The sequence below is a fragment of the Rhamphochromis longiceps genome, linkage group LG5, assembly GCF_057381845.1.
Source record: "Rhamphochromis longiceps isolate RC_006_pf linkage group LG5, R_longiceps_female_GT1.1, whole genome shotgun sequence".
Lineage (NCBI taxonomy): Eukaryota > Metazoa > Chordata > Actinopteri > Cichliformes > Cichlidae > Rhamphochromis > Rhamphochromis longiceps.
In genome coordinates, this window is record NC_140561.1 from 28,719,617 (window position 1) to 28,724,846 (window position 5,230).

Sequence of the window (5,230 nt, forward strand, 5' to 3'; positions counted from 1 at the left end):
ACAAATTTCCCACGTGTGGGACTAATAAAGGTTATCTTATCTTATCTTATCTTATTTTCATATACTGACAACATTATTTTTAATAGCTTAGTTTAAATTTCAGACATCAAGACTTAAGGCAATCTTAAATTAGCTGAAATTAAAACATCTGAACTGAAGATGAGAGCCGGTAGAAATACACAGTGGAATTGTCGGAAATCCGTAACAATTCGTTTGTAGCCATCCAGAATGCAGTTTCGAGAAGGAAAAAAATGCAACAGTGGATATTTGAATCTGAACGCCCTATTCAACATGTCTAAAATGATATTCATCCTACAGATATCTTCAAAATATTACCAGTGCTGCTATTAAATGTTAAAACTGCTTGCCATGGCTACAGGGGCCTGTGCATGTCTAATAAAGGGCTTATATCATACCAGTAATGTATATTACTAACACATGTCAGTTTCAATCTAAACAGAAAAAAAATGCATCATGCCAATTATTTCACCAATCCTAAGTCCACCGCCCACAACATCCTGAGAGGCGCCCTGATCACAATAACTAAAAACACCTGTGCCTGTGAGTGCAGCCCTCAGTACTTAATGGATTTCAGCACTTTTCCAGGTCTAGTCTGGAGTAGCACATACCTTCATTGAACCACCTGTCCTGCAGATGTTTTTAGGTTAACCCTAAACATTAAATACAACTTCCAGAACAATCAACAGTAAGGGTTAGCATGATAAATCATAACTACTGCATAAATCTAACACACATTTTAGTTTTTCTACCAGCAATTGTCATCGAGGGGGAGCTTTCTGTACACCACTCAAAAAAATGAATGAGGTGGATTGTTCAGTGTATATTAATTATTTATTTTCATTTTACTTAAAATATATGTTTTTGTTAAGTTAACATATGTTTTTCTAATCAAGTCTACGTAATTGTGTCTATTATTCAACGTACATAATACTAATGTGTTACTTGATCGCATAACATTTAAGTCAATTAGGATCGATATACCTTGTATATCCACAAGGTGGCAGTAATGCAAAAACAGTTGTAATGAAACCGCGCAGAACAAGAAGGTTTCACGGCTTGTGCCTGCTCATGCGCAAGACTTCAAATTTAACTGAAAAAGGCTGTTTTGGCGCCAAGCTACTGTTTCTTTGAGAGGTAAGACCACTTTTTTTCTTTGACTATGTTGTGTAGTATCTATATGTCCAGCATGGTTATATTTTGCGTTTGTCTTACAAGACATGTTATATCGTTTGCGTGTGCTTGTTTTACATTAGTTTTACTGGGTCCTGGACATGCTTATTTTGTGGACTGTGTAAGAAACATTTTTATTGTTTTTTGTTTTATTAAGGGATTAGCTACAGGGGTTCATGGGGTTATTCTTTCAAGGGGTTATTTTTCCATTTGCTTTCTTGGGATTCCTTTTCTGTAATCCGAGAGTCGGAAATATCGAATAGGATAGCAAGGATAGCATAAAGTGACATTTAAAATCCAAAAAGTCAAGGGCGAAAGCCACTGTGACACCATTGTTCTGCTCTATCAGTAATCTGTATTATGTAAAAATGGTCTGTAAATACAGCATGTTTCCTAGCGGAGTTATACATATCAATGTAGTTATAAATTACAGTTTGTGAAAGTACACACTTAATTTTTTTAATAAAATTATTCAAGACATATGAGTGGACAGACAATGGAGGTCGACAGACCTGGTGATAATTGCTTCTATAGAAAGTTAGCACATGGCAGTGTCAATCTCTTGCTTTTCTTCTGAGTAGTATTTTATTTAGTTGTAATTCAAACAATAATTTGCTTCTTGAAATTAAGTAATGAATTTCTTGTTTTACTTTATAAATCTCAGATCCTGCCTTTACCTGCTCCCTCCTATACTGATGTGGTGTATGTGGTATTGCTGAGCTTGTATGTGGTATGTGAACTGTTATACTTTTAAAAACAAAACTGTTTTATAAGTTAAGGTTTCTTTTGTGTCCCATGCCCCTGTTATTTCTTCTCCACATCTGAACCATGGTTGCAGTTCAAGGGCCTGAGGCATGAAATTCTTTTCAGATCAGCTGTGATCAATATTTTTTGGAACTTGATAAATAACAATAAAAGCTGTAATGGCTCCATTAGCATTTTGTGTAAATGTTTGTGTTAAAATTATAGCTTTAATGAGGTCTTACTACATTAGTTTTAGTTTGTATATGTGTACATATAGTATGTATATTTACAGTACAGTATGTTGTGTTTGTTGACATATTTTCAGGTGGAAGCAGAATATGTGAGGATTACTACTGCTGCACATGTTCCAAGGCTTTTTACACAACTTGACCAATACACTGACCAGCTCATAAAAGTCTTCAAGAAAAAAGGAGGCGTTGCAGGGAAGAAAATTAGACAAACTTTGGCCCCAGCCACACAGGTGCGTTATTCTGTTGGTAGCAAAATATTATGGCTAATAAGATCATTTTCAAATTTAAACAGCTAGTGTATGGTAGCTGCACAGTGCACTTACATTTATATTAAGCAAGACAAAGTTTGGTACTCAAAACGTTGGAAAATTTAAATTACCTAAACATATGTAAAATCTGATCCCTTGATTTAGGTTAAACCAGAAGTGAATGTTTTTATGTTATGTTTTGAATGCAAAAAAGATGATGTATTAGTTTGTCTTTACCTCCATTATGGACATATATAATGTGGTGGAAACCCTGCCCAACAGGTTAACTATTCATGTCCATGTGATGATTAGTTGGTCTTGTGTACATGTCTATCTGTGCAGTGGCTATGTCATTCATTTTGCGTATAATGTGAGTTTCTGTCATCCTAAAGTATATCTGTTTTCTCTTCCTGTATCTCTGCCACTCTCTACAGAAGGAAAGTATTGAAAAGGGGAGGGAGTGTGTCCTCAGGGCACTACCTTTTTACCTGAATGAAGACCCAAGCATCCTCTTCAAAGAATAATTGGTTGGTAATTTTAGTTTAGTTTTTTATCTGTATTAAACCAAATTTTGAATAACTAATGTTGTTGCATGTTGTAATGTTGTTGTTGTTGTAATTTGCATGGAACCTGTTTAAATGTTTTGGGAAATCTTCTTGTATACCCAAACTATTTATATTTATCGTTGAATCTGTAGTCTGAAATAGTGGCACACTGGGGTGCATGTTCCTAATATTGTGTTTACGTCATTAAAGGGTAGCTTTGGCCCTTTTTCTTTCTTTTTTTAAAACTGGATGCCATTTTTCTATGTTTTTGTGTCTAAGCTACAGCTGTTCAGAGGGAGCTGGAACAAATTACCCTTGCTATCTTTACCATCGAAAGAGCTGATGCCAGCACTCCTCCAGCCGATGTGGGTATAACCATCTAGTGTGTCCTGCATGACCTGGAAGACCTGGCCTCTGCATGTGCACTCTTAATGGGTGGGATATATGCACTGAATCTCAGTTAACCTCAAGACTGAAAGCTTTCTTTGAAGTACTTCAGAAGCTCTTCCTTCATCTGTATGTCAGCAGACTCTTGACCAAGGTACAGTTGCTCAAGAATACACTGAATGAATAAGCCAACCTTTAATTTGGATGATGAATGTTCTGTCAGATGGACAGAAGTTTTTCGGAGGCTGAATGGGAATAAAATGGTAATTTGTAAATGACAGATAACGGGAAAATTACATTTAAGAGAAATTTAGAACATTTTGAAAAGTTTGTAAACTACTACAATTTGAGAGATTTTACTGTTGTGGGGGGCTAGTAAGAGACAATCAAAAGTATTGAGATTTAAAGGATTTAATTGAGAGATGATACTGCACCAGAAATGTTGAAGGGTGGTGTGTATATTAGCGTTCAAGGCATATTGTTATGAGGTGGAAATATGTTCATATTCAGTTTGTGTTACATTGTGTGCATTGTAAAGGTAATTGCAATACATACTAAAAATAAGGGTAAGTTAGGAGGTTGATCTGATATCCTCGTGTTGGTGTTGTTCCCAGATCATCATACTAAATGTTGTTCCAGGATCAACATTGCAAGTGACCAATCAGAATGTTGTGACGTCATACTTTTGCGACTTCGGGAAAAACCGGCGTAAAACAAAAAACTGTACTTAAGCTGCGTGAAACCGCCTCTGTCCGCCGATCAACTGACCCTAACCCTAACCGTAACCCTTTAATAAACAGTAAGCAGAATTGATATTGTCCTTGCAACATTGGAATTTCATAAATGCACGAATGGCTTGGCGCGCAAAAGAATAACGTCACAACAATGTGACAACATTTTCATGATGGTCTGGGAACAACACCAACACGAGGATATCAGATCATCCAAGTTGGGAATGCAGGATGAATGTATATTTTGTGGACTTTTAAAGACGAACAATTGTTTCCATGTTAAAATGTTTACATCTGAAGTTTTTTGCCCAAACACTAGTAAAATAAATGTTGACAGTGGCAAGTGTTAAATGGTTACTGCTGTGCTGTTGCAAAAAAACTGAACGCTGACAAGCTGTTTTATTGTTAGACCATAATGTTGGCATGTTTTGTTAAAGTTTTATTTGGGATGGTGATGTAATTTTCTTTGATTGCTAATATCAGTGGACTATTTATTATTATTATTATTATTATTATTATTGTTGTTGTTGTTACATAAATTTTTTTTAAATTGTGGCTGTTGAGGTGGACACTTCACTTTGCATTGTTAAAGGCAAGCACTTCATTGGCATTGTGTTACTGGACTGACCCTAAGCAATCATTGCAAATAGCAACTTTGCTATCCATTTTAGACACTAAAAGAAAAAAACACTCACAGACCTTACTAGCATCACATGTGCATAACTCAAGTGTCATCTTATCAATGTGTTATGTGATCTTCAATGCGTTTTTTTTTTTTTTCTTCTATTTCTGGTAGATACAGACATTTAATTTAAAGTCTTGATGTTGCATCTGTCTACATACTGTTAATTACTAACCCTAATGAGCTGTTGTGTTTTATTTTGGACTGGGTTTACACAAATGCTCACTGAATGTGTTGGCAATAAAAGAAATTTTAAAAAATAAGTTGGATGTACTTAATTCATTTGTGTGGAACCTGTTGACAAAATAGATTTATGTAAAACTAATTAATAAAGCACAAGGTGGCTGAAAATATAATATTTGAATTAATCTAACTTAAATTTAACATTTTACTGCCACAAATAAGAAATGTGTTGAAGTAACTAATCTAAACTATCTAACCTGAAAATATA

General features: G+C 35.1%; 1 long non-coding RNA gene across 2 annotated transcripts; it reads left to right on the forward strand.

Moving 5' to 3' along the window:
- The first annotated feature begins 1,067 nt into the window (after positions 1-1,067).
- Positions 1,068-3,975, forward strand: LOC146670264 (uncharacterized). Of its 2 annotated transcripts, none has more exons than XR_014911769.1 (5): positions 1,068-1,155; positions 1,856-1,921; positions 2,261-2,416; positions 2,869-2,961; positions 3,259-3,975. It is a non-coding gene; the product is annotated as an uncharacterized LOC146670264 (long non-coding RNA). The 2 variants fall into 2 exon arrangements; XR_014911770.1 differs by lacking the exon at positions 1,068-1,155 and adding an exon at positions 1,162-1,312.
- The last annotated feature ends 1,255 nt before the right edge of the window (positions 3,976-5,230 follow it).